This window comes from Hippopotamus amphibius, chromosome 9 (assembly GCF_030028045.1).
Source record: "Hippopotamus amphibius kiboko isolate mHipAmp2 chromosome 9, mHipAmp2.hap2, whole genome shotgun sequence".
Taxonomy (NCBI): domain Eukaryota; kingdom Metazoa; phylum Chordata; class Mammalia; order Artiodactyla; family Hippopotamidae; genus Hippopotamus; species Hippopotamus amphibius.
In genome coordinates, this window is record NC_080194.1 from 65,535,870 (window position 1) to 65,548,263 (window position 12,394).

General features: G+C 39.0%; 1 protein-coding gene across 1 annotated transcript in view; it reads left to right on the forward strand.

The window, feature by feature from the left end:
- Positions 1-12,394, forward strand: part of DLG2 (discs large MAGUK scaffold protein 2) — a 1,973,535-nt gene that overhangs the window by 678,900 nt on the left and 1,282,241 nt on the right. The window lies entirely within an intron of this gene.

The window sequence follows — 12,394 nt, forward strand, 5'->3', positions numbered from 1 at the left end:
CAATCAAAATGCACTATGCCAATTCTGTTTCCATCATCACATTCCTTTTTCTGATTCTGACCCTCCTGTCTCCCTCTTATAAGTACTCTTATGATTACATTGGCCTCACCTGGATAATACAAAATAATGATAGTTTTCCTGTCTCAAGCTCCTTAACTTAATCATATCTGCAAAGTCCCTTTTGCCATGTAAAGTGATATATTTAAAGGTTCTGGGGATTAGTACATGGATGTCTTTGTGGGGGGCAGAAGGGGTGGCATTATTCTATTTACCACAGTGAAATAGATCTAAGTGCATAATTCTGAAAATGCCAGTCAGACAAGATTCAAGTCTAGAAACAAAAGTTATAGCATGTCTTTTTCTTAGTGCCTTACTTAAGGTCTTGATTTTCCCACATAAAATGCCATCCGTATATTGCAGCTGCTTATTATCAGTCTCTTTAATTAAGCTCCTATCTTTACTCAAATGTGAACGATAATCATTTGTTAGCTCAAGTTAGATCTCTGATCTAATGAAAATTACCTTGTGACACTGTAAAGAGAGTAAGGCTGTTTAAAAATGTGAGACTATGCATTTCATACTTAACAAATGAAATTCAGGCTTATTATAGCTAACTAAAAAGCAACAAAACTTAGAGGGGAACTAAATATAGTCTAACTCAACCTTCAAGATACCTCCGAAGCGTTATCTATTTTATGAAATCATTTCTGACCTCCCTAGGTAGAGCTTGGCACTGCTTCTACTTCCCCTTTGCTATGATAGCATCATGTGCGTAATTCTATGACAGCATTTACCACAGTCATACATTGATCTGTTTACATGACTGTCTCCCAAACTACCCGTAAGACCCCCAAAGACAAGCACTCCATTCTACCATTCTATTTTTCTTAGTACTAGAATGCCTAGAACGGTATCTGATACATAGCTGGTGTTTTACTGATGCTTTTTGAGAGAATGTGTTCCTTCGAAGGTCTGTTTAACATCTCTTTGCTAGCTGTCTTACAACATTGACTGAGGAGCACAATGATGAGACTGGTTGAAAGAGATGAATCAATAGAAATCTACTTCCCTGCCTGGGAAAGCAAATCTGAGTACTCCCCTCTACTAATAATGGGTCAGTGACATTATTTCTCAGCACAAAGCATATTGCAAATCATAATTAGGCACACAGCACAGATTCAAGAGTATAAAGACAAATAAGTATGGCTTCAAAGGAGTAAGATAGGATATAAGCATTTTAGTGAAAATTTAAAATCCTGTAGTAACTGAGTAGAAATTAGATCTAAACCAGCAATTGGAAATATAAAGTTCTATAGTGAGGCTTAGGACATATGAATTTAATATATTTTCTCTATCCTACCAGGAATGTAGGTAGGACTACTCAATCATATTCCCTTTCAATCTTCTTTTATGCAAATTAAAAATAATATTTCAAAATTTTAAGCTTTATTAAGGTATAATTGATATACATAAATTGCACATATTTAATGTATGCATTTTGATGGATTTGGACATATGCATACAATATCACCACAATCAAGGTACTAAGCACATCCATACCCTCCAAAATTGTTCCTTTGTGTGTGTGTGTGTGTGTGTGTGTGTGCGTGTTGTGGTAAGAACACAAGATGAAATCTATCCTTTTAATATATTTTTAAAGTTCACAATACCATATTGTTGTACTCTACAACTTATTCATTTTGCGTAACTGAAACTAATATGCATCAAGCAATAACTTTCCACTTCCCTCTTCCCAACTCCTATGAGTTTGACAGTTTTAGATGCCTAATACAAGTGGAATCATGTAGTATTTGTCCTTGTGTGACCATCTTATTTCATTCATCACAGTGTCTTCTAGGTTCATCTATGTTGTGGCATATGGCAGAAATTCCTTCTTTTTTAAGGCTGAATAATATTCCATTGTATTTATATACTGCATTTTCTTTACCTATTCATTTGTCAGTGAACATTGGGTTGTTTACATATTTTGGCTATCGTGAAATAGTAAGGATGAAATGAACATGAGGGTGCAGGTACCTCTTCCAGATCCTGCTTTCTTTTCTACTTAATATCTGCCTTCACCACTTTGGTTATTTAGCAACCATCTCATAATTTTGTTAAGCTTCACTATAGCTTCCTAGAGGTTTGAACATACAAAAAAGTTTTTAAAATTTGTTACTGGTAGTGATCCCTGAACTTCTAGAATCTGGGTAACAGAGTGTGAAGGTCTTTTAGGCACCCTATTTTTAATGACTCTCCAGACTACCCTAGCAGATGCTTTCTAGAAGTCCTGAGAATACCACAGTCAGTGATTTCCAGTACTGATTCAGCATCAGAATTACTTGTGATGCTTTATAAAAACAAGAACCTAGGAACCCTTCTGAGATCCTTATGTGAGAAGTCTGGAGAGGGCTCTGATTAGTTTTCAAAAGTCCTATGGGAGATTCTGATCAACAGCTAGTGTAGGAAACAGGGCTAAATTTCAGCATGGAGTTATTGTTCTGAAATTGAGAGAACAATGTGATGAGGCAGGTCTGAAGCAGAGGGTACTCTAGCTGTCATCCTTAAAAAACTGTTTCCTGCACTGTGTCAACTGTGATTGTCCACTGAGTCCGTGGAGTATCCAATGGCAGTACATTTTTCAAGGTGGCGATTAAATCACATCATGAATCTAATGAACCTAGAATAGTTTTTCCTCATAATAGGTTCTGAATAAATATTAGCTTACTTTTTTGTTTGTTTGTTTAATTTTTTTTTCTTTGTCAATTAAGGTCCGGAAGGTGTAATAGGTTCTTTTGTCAGGGACATGTTTTCCCCGAAGGGAGAGGAGTGATATTAATAATCTGAGCTTATTATACATTTTTATTTTGTCACATTATAAATGGGAAGGGGCAAAAGAGTTACTATTCTGAGGTGGGGATGTATGTATGTATATATATATTAATATATGAATGTGATATTATAAACACATGGTGATGACTATACGTAAATAGGCACAGAGATACACATATACTTACCCACCTATCTATGTGGTATTTCACTTGATCATTGTCAGCAACCATTACGAATTTCTTAGGGAGTGATTTAGAAGTGGTCAATAGGAATGATTGTCAAATAGACATTTTTCTCTTAAGGAGAAGAAAGGCATCCTTACGTCATTCTCTCATAACCTTCTAGACTAAAGGAAAAGGAACTGTAACAGGCTTTTCTTTCTCTAAGTCACTTTTTACAGTCCTTGTTGAGAAGAAAATGAGAGGAGATTTTTCCATTTTTGCCTCTGACCTCTCTGACTGTTCTCATCCTACTTCAGAGGCTCCTCTTTTTCCACCTACCCCTAAAACACTGCTGTTCCCAGGTCTCGATAAACTCCATCCGTTCTCCTTGGATGACGTAATTTATTCATATTATGCTTGAAATAAAGTTAATGACTCACAAATCTAAATATCAACTCTGATGGCATATATGTACCCCACACTTTACATGTATAAAATTATCCTTAATATATTTCCATCAAAACCTGCTCTATTTCCTCTATTTCCCTGCTCTGTACTTTGTACTTTTATGTCTTCAATTACCCAAGCAATAAGTCAGGAAACCTTCCTACCCTCCTCCTGCTCCTTGTCTCTCACACCCAAGTCCCGTTTATTCTACTTGCTTAATTAAGGAAATTGAAACTAGCTGTCCCCTTTTCTCCTGTTCCTCCCCTATTGCCTGGGTTTATACTCACAGCACCTCATCTGGAAATACCACAATATCTCTCTAAGATTCTCCCTGCCTCCTGCTTTACAATTTATCCTTTCTGTTGCTGACAGTGATCTCCCTGAAACATACGTCTAATCATTAGATTCTTCTGGACTCTCAGAAGCTTCCATTACTTCCATTTTTCATACCATAAAGTCTCAAACTCCTTAATTTGACATATGAAACCCTATAAGTTTGGGGTTCTTTCTTTATATCACTTCAGATTTCTATCTTTCCTCAGTATTCACTGAACCTAAAACTGGAGGTATTCTGAACTCTGCACATCCTCAAACATGTGGGGCTGTTTTGTGTTCCCACACCTTTGTGCATCACCCCTCTCCCTTAGCTTGTGGTGCCCATCCTGCCTCTTCCTCATCACCTGAGGGGCACGTTCTCAACTCCCAGAATCACCTCACTGCCACCTTCTCCATGGAGCCTTTCATAAGACTTACCCTCCAGCAGAATTGAGTCGTTCCATCTTTGTGCTGACACTTGTGCCATGCTTTTTTTTTCTTTCTTTTTTGTCCGAAAGTGATAGACTATATGGGTCTAGTGGAAGCGCTGTATGTAATCAAGTCTTGGTTTTCTGGGTAAGTATATGATTCTCTGTTTCTTTAATGTCCTGGTCTGGAACTGTGCATCTCCACCAGCATTTTTCCAAAAATACATTTTCTACCAACTGCAGGGAATATTCCACAATATTCTGAGTACTCTGCTTGAGGAATAACCTGCAATTTCAAATTCACAAAATACATACATTAGTGGCTGGTTATTTAGGTTTGTTACCAAACACTGATTCACTACCTACTTGGCACCTATCATGCCAAGCGTTGGTGCTGGGCACTGGAGTTCAAAAGTTGGGAATACACAGTCCCTCCCCTTGGAGAGTGAGGTCTAGAATAAAGAAAAAGAGAAACTTGTTACACAAAATTATTTATTACAGAGTTTCTCTTAGCAGCGATTTTATCAGGAAGTTTTTATGTATCTTCTGATTTATATAGCATCTTTTCTGCATGCTTTGGTTATATGTCAGATTCTTAAAGTGTGTCACACTTATAGATTCCATAGAAGCACTATTCGAAATTGGGGAAGGAGCTTTGTTCCCCATTTTGATTATGTAAGGTTCAAGCTTTCAGATTTTGCCAGAGCCACACTGATTTCAAAAATGGCATTCAACAGAACTATCTTAACTCAACCTTGTCAACTTGCGTGTGACACATGAAGGCACTAAAAGGCTCAGCCATCATATCCAGCTATCTGTTAGGTGCTGTTCACCACATCTGAAATCCTAGAATTAGGGCAAGCCTCTTACTGAGCAGGAGGCAGCTCTGCAGGCACCACAGGTTACTCAATAGCCACTGCCTAATGGCTATTTCCATCCTATGAAGCCTAGGAGAGAAATAAGAATGGGATCCATGACTTGTAAGTCCAACTCTGTACAGCATGCACTGTGGACAGATAGAGCTAAGCTAGGTGCAGAGAAATCGTGATCTTATAGCAGCTATAACAAAGTGGAAACCTAAATGTAGAGTTCTGCTTTTCCCTGCTCTTAGCTGATAGCATTTCTCACAGATCGGCAAAGTTTTCCAAGTCCCATCATTTAGGGGATATTAACCAAATGCTGGCTTAGCATCTTAGTTCAGCCACTGTCATCAGAGCCTGGTACCCAGATCTAGAATCTGAAAGAGCATAATATTGCCAGATATGACCCTATTCAATTACCCAATAATCAGTTGCTTCCACTCTGTGCCAGGCACTTAACTAGTAAATGACCTGTGTGGTCATTCCTCTCTGTGGACAAACCATACAAGTCTATGTGGGAGGTCTGTGTCCCCTTGACCCACCACTGTGCTGAGCCTGATACGTCCCTGCTTTTTCAAGTGTCAGTAACTTTGACACACTCCTTGATTCCCCTCCAAAGTCCTCCTCCTCCTAACCTAGGGGAGTTTTAGTCATGGAAGTAGGAAGCTTTGGCATTTCTTACTCTGTGTTCTTGCAAATCTACACTGAGTACTTTCTGTTTCTCCAGCAGAGAGAGAGACTTTTAAAACACAAAAGGCAAAAATGGAATCCTTGTTTGTTTGTTTGTTTTGGTGTCATCCCTTACTTGAGGCAACGAATACAGAGTGACCTGACTGACTGAATGGAGCAACAGGACAAGGAATATTAGAAAATACATATATTCTAAAAGGCCTGTTTATTTATTTAAAATCTTTTTCTACCCTTGCAAATTGCTTGGTGAGCCTAGGATTTGAACAAGGGATTTGACAGCCTTACTGGATATTCTGTCTAGACCAGGAACAGACCTAATAAAACCTCCCTGTTTTGTACAAGCCTAGCAAATCTTCGGTAACATGATAGTCACGTGCCTCTCTTCCATAACCATTATTGGACAAGGGTCTTACAACTTGTTCTGCATTTACTCCCTTGCTCTTGATGTGTCCCTTGCATTCTAAAGATTTTTCAATGCCAGAGACTTCTTGCTGCCCATGTTATACCCAAAGACACCTATCTCTTCCTATTAAGAAGTAATATCATTACTACTTTGGTTTATTATGTTTCTCTAATTCTCTGCATTTTGAGTCCTCTATAAATGTTGACTTTGCTCAGACATCTTCTTTGTTTTAATAATATTGGTGTTATTTAACCCTAGAAGCCAAAGGCAAACTGGGAGACAGAAAATCTGGCATATAAAAAGCATGGCGAATATTTGGTTCCGCATGCCTACCAAAACTTGAATCTTGGAGCTCAACTATAACTTACCCAACATTCCTAAAGTAGTAACTGAAAACAGCTCTCCCAGCTCCCATAGTTCACACTCTGCTACAAGCTAAAGCAGCCCCTATTTCTATTTCTGGTTAAGCCTCAAAGACTAGCAGAGAAGTAACTTCAAACACCTCCAGCTTGTGTTCAAAATGGAGTTTGTGAATTCTCTGAAACTGCAGATGATAGACATAAAGGTGGATTTTGGTGGAAGGTAGATTTTGTTTCTATATGTGTCTGTCACTGCACCGTGACTTCCTTGAGGGAAAGAAATGAATACTATTCATCTTTGAATTCCCACCTCCTAACTAGAAACCAGGTGTCTGACAATAGGGTGTATCAATTCAATGTTTGTTTAGCTAGGTTGAGCTTAATCGATGCATATACTTAAAAACATTAATCATTTATTCTTCCAATCTTTACTGAATACCTACTATTTAATAAATGTGTTATGGACTAGAGATATGGCCCCTGCCTTTAATTTTATAATCTAGAGGCAGATATGGTGCAATGAAAAGAATGCTAACTTTTGAGTCAAGACTTGAACTCTATTTCTGCCACTTATCAGCTGGCTTACGTTGGATTTGTCACTCAGTCTCTCTGGGTCCCAGTTTCTTCACTTAAAAAAAATGGTATAATAACTGCTTCATAGGATTGTAATGAAGATTAAATGAGACCATATGAGATAAATTTTATCTCTAATTGTTATAATCTGTCCTCCCTCCTATTCCTTTATCACTACCCTGTAAATAAACAGAGCAAGAAACAGATTCCACTCACCCAGATGAGAAGAGTGTGGTTCAGTGAAGCAGAGTGATCCAGGCTCACACAGCCAGTAAGTGGCAAGACAAGGCTCCAACTGGCATCTGCAAAATCATAGCGATTTCCACTCCCCATCTCATACCTCCCAGGAGTCTGATTCTATGATGAAAATCAGTCAGCTTCCTTCAGTGTAATTTTGCTCATACCAATTACACCTTCCAAGTGAAGACTTACTCCCAGCCTCTTTTTGCATGACAGACAGAATCTTTTTGGTCTTGTCTTGGTCTCCTTCCATGGGTTTGCAGCCTTTTTTTTTTTTTTTTTTTTTTCCTGTTTGGAAGGGATAGATATATACTTGGTCAGGCTCAGGTTCTGGTAGCAGATCACCTTGACTTTGATGATGACAACTTCTGTTGTCGGTGTGCCCAGAAAACTAGAGCAACAGGAGCTCCCACAGAGAGAGCACAGAATAGACAAGTCTCACATGGAGTTGATTGAAATTTGAGATTACTCAGACTTCCATCATCCATAACCTCTACAGAAAACTGATTGTTAGAAGGAATGGTATCTTGCTTAATCATTCGCTCAACCTTTTGATCCTCTTCCCTGTTGATAATCACTGCTTAGCATATTTCTTGCTGCTGAGAAAGCGGGCAGGCAGCTGCTGTAGCCTGTAGCAGATTCTAAGGTTGCTCCTTGGGGGGTTGGCAAAGGATACCTTGTGAAGCTAAGGATATTTTAAAAATGTGTTTGTTTCCTTCACCCTGGAGAGTCTGAGCAATCAGTCCTGGGCTTTTCTTTAAACTGTTTATGCTTATGAAGGAAATCATTTAATCAATGTGTGAAAGTAGGTTTTCTTCTAAGCATTTTTGGCTTTGGTGGCTAATTTACATATATGTTATAGGAACTTTTCGGATTGATTTGGTGGCTTTGTTCTATGCAGCCTGTCCATACAAATTGTGTTGCTAGGATGCTTTTGTCAAATAATATAGGCTAACATTTTCTTATTAATTTAGAATTGTTAATGCTTACCACCCTCAAAAAACTACAGTCAATTTTGTGGTTATTTGGCTACATCTGGAACTTTGGATGATTGAAATCTGCCACTTTCTTCTAGATAGTTAGTGTCCAGACTCCCTCCCGCATGAGGGCCCCTCTGAGTAGCCTAAGATAGGTATGGCAGAAATCATGCATGGGCTCTGCATGCCCAGATATGGGGTTTAGTGAAAGGATTTCTTCTGGGTTATACATGTATCTTCTAGGATCACCCCTCCCTGTCAATAATACCCTAGAACTGAGATGAAGGTAGGTTTCATTTCAAGTGCCAACTCTGACTGATTGTTAGTGGTCTTATAGAAATCTCTCTTGGGAAGGACTCTGAGGCTGTATCCAGACTTCGTAGAGACGAAGGCCTTGATCAGCCAGCAGCATGTGACGTGGGTGCAGCAGGAGTAGAGGTGGTCACACTCTGCCCTGTCGGGCTGTATGCTTTATGCTAAATGCAGGTGCTTCACAGGATTAATAGAGAAGAGAGAGTCTGTTAAGTATTTTGTATGGATAGAGCCGTAAGCAGATTACCTCTAGCCTCAGTCAAGCCCTTTTAAAAGACTTTTAGGCAGTTTTTCCTCAGAGGAGTCCAAATGTGGTTTATGAACCTGCCCTGGAAGGTTATTTCCATGTATAAATAATTCACTTCCCAATATATTGAATTTTCCAATCCCTGTGCCTTTGCTTAACCGTCCTTTCTTTCTCCACTTGAGAAAATTCTTCTCACTGTTCATGGGCTACCTTAAATACTGTCTCCTCTTCTGTAAAGTATTCTCTGACCTTCTCAGAAAGGATGAACAACGCTATTTTCCATCTCTCCATAGCAATCCTTTGAATCTCTGTTACCACACCTGCCACATTACCATGTAAATGCTTGTTCACATGCCAGAATCTAGCCCAGAATATTAGACATATGTTTGTAGGCTTGAAGTGGATTAGGCATTGTTCAGAAAAACTCATAGTTCCTTACTTAAAGCTGTTGAACTTCTAAAGTATATTTGGAGGTAATAGAGTGGGTACAAATATGATGGCAATGTGGACTGAGAGGTTAGAGAGAGGGAGATAGTAAAGAAAAGAGAAAGAAATAATTAATGCAGAGTCAGCAGAGAAACCAGTAAAATTATATGTGATCAAGGGAGAACCTTTATAGGGAGGACAGGGAAACAAATGTAGGCTAATACAGGTAAGTGTATGTAAAGATTCTGCCTGCCCTCAGAGTGATAAGACAGAGGAGACTCAAGGCTTCTTTGCAGGTATCTGACAGCAATAGTAAATTCTTGCGTGGTCAGAGGAGAATTAGGTGGTGGATCAGATAAGTTGGAAAGCACACATCCCTAATGAGGGCTTTCAAATTCTCTTTTAAAGATACTGTATACATCAAAGCAAAGTTGCACTGGGAGAATTGAGCTATAACCTTTGGAACTCTCCTGCCTATGACAATCAGTCTTTAATAGGATTGTGTATAAGTGACTGACCTTTGTAATATATTCATTTCCACTGTCTTGAAGAGAGTGCCCCTTCTCAGGTAATGGTCAGTTCCCTTAAAATCACCCAAAACTGTACAGTTTATAAAGAAATTTCATATGTTTGATTTCAATGACGTCTTACCAAAAGAGATTTTAAAAAAAATAAGGACATAGAACTGTCTTCCTCTTAAATATAGAGTTACTCAGAGAGGTTAAGAAGCAAATGGTTCAAGGCTGCAGAAAACAGGACAGCTAGCCTTTAAACCTATATCCTCGTGCAAGTCCCACGTTCTTTTATTTGAACTTCCATACCTCTTTTGCTGTATTTCCTTTATCCCACTCTTTATTTGCTTTATGTTAACTTCACATGTTCCTGTTATATCTCTTCCGTTAGACTCTAAGCTCCTTGAAGTTCTTAATTGTCTGTTTCCTTTTTGGAAGACTAGATGGTGCCAACACAGTGTCTTGTTCTTTGCAAGTATACAATATGCATAGTAGTTTGAGTAAATAATGAGTGAATGAAAGAATGTAGGGATTAAACAATGAGAGAAATAATAAAATTAATAATCACATAATGATGCCATTTTGGATGGTTTCCATTTTCTAGCACGAGTTAATGTATGTTAAAGGGTAAAGGAAAGCCCACCTGAGATACTCATTTAACAGAGGACACATTATGAAGGAAGAGAAGAAAAAGATACAGAGCTGTATTCAGGAAAATTGTCAGAACTTCTCAAGAAGAGAATTTCAGATGGAGAGAACAGCCTTAGGAAAGGTCTGAATGGCAAGACCTGGCACTGGGTCAGAAACATTAGAAGAATGTAATTGGATAATCCATTAGACTGAAGACTTTTGAAAATGGAATTGTGAACTTTTGTATCCACATAAACAGCCAAGCCTGGAAAACTAAAGGTCAGCTTTAAACTTGATAAAAGGCTCTGCATTAAAAAGTCACAGTTCTTTAAATGGTCAGATGGATCTTGAGCCAATGTGAATTGGCTGATGAGCTCCTCAGGAAGTAAGAATAGGAAGCAGGGATTCGGGGCTTGGGGTGGGGTTGTCTCTTTGCTCACAAAAGGAAGGGAAATAGGCAGAGAGGCATTGATACTCCTTAAACCCCCTCTAGGTGCCAGTTTCTATGTTCGCAGTATGAATGTGAAGTGTTCGACTGTCTGGAAACTGAAACTCAGAAGGATTTAGTGATGTCAGAAGTGACACAGCTGGTGCCAGAGCTGGGATGTACATCCAGCCATGCTGAACTTTTCTCAGGCTCATGAATAAATATCTCACAGTCTATCTTATTTCTGGGATTCTTCTACACATGCTGATATCCTTTCTCACCTGACCCTTGGTACCAAGCCATTTTATCTATACTTTGGCTCTCAGCTTAGATTACCACCCCTGGAAATAGCTTTCTGACCCTCCAACAGGAGAAGATCACCCAATTTCTTGTTCTTATAACAGCTTTTTCAGCTACCATCTACCACTTAGTGGTATTTCTCATACTGAGTTCTGGTCATTTGTTTACTTCTTTGTCTCCTTATTAACTGTGAGCTCCTTAAAGGCATGGACTGCATCTGTGTTACATTTTGCCCCTGGACCGTAGCATAGTGCATGACACATAGTAAGTATTCTGTAAATATATGAGGGTGAATCAAAAATTATCCTCACTCTGGCTGTAGAATTTATTTTCATTAACTTTTGCAAAAGACAAATACATCATTTTTTGACATGATCTCCTTGCATTCAATACACTTTGTCCATCTGTCAACAAGCTTTTGTATTCCCTCATTAAAAGATGTTTTACACTGAGCTGCAAGCCACAAATGCACTGCTGTCTTCACTTCTTCATCAGAAGTGAATCTTCGTCCTTGTAGGGCTGCTTTCAGGGAACCAAGCAGGTGAAAGTCCGATGGAGCAAGGTTAGGACTAGAGGGAAGGATGCTTTAACAGCTCAAAATGAAATTTTTGTAGAATGTTGACAGTGTGGGCAGAAGTGTGCGGATGTACATTGTCATGCAAGATCACAATGCCCTTGGAGAGCAGTCCTCTGCATTGAATCCAAAGTTTAGGCTTCAGCACAAACTTCTTAAAACCTAAGTCTGTCGTGGATTATTTCATAGGCAGAGCCATGGCTGCTGTGCAAATAATTTGCCGCATAATCCACTGTCTCTCATCTATTTGACAGAATCATTTCACGTATACGCTCAATGTTGTCATCAGCCATGGATGTGGACGGGCTTCCAGCTCCTTCTTGTTGTCTAATACTTGTGTGACCTTCCTTGAACTTCTCTATCCATTCATACACATTTCTTCGAGACAAAACACTTTTTCCATACTGAGCACAAAGTCTTTGATAAATAACGTCACAGGGTACACCCTCAGACCACAAAAAACAAATCACTGCACGCTGCTCTTCTTTTGTACAAATCACAAGTGGGGCATCCATTTTTGCTTGCACCGCAGTTACAAATGAACTGATGTAACACGTTCACACCTGCACAGCAATGACTGGGGAGACAGTAGCCTCGAACAGAAAGAGATGATAAGTCAGTGTGGACAATAGAAGTTTTAATATAACTGGAGTGCGGATAATTTTTGACTCACCCTCGTAT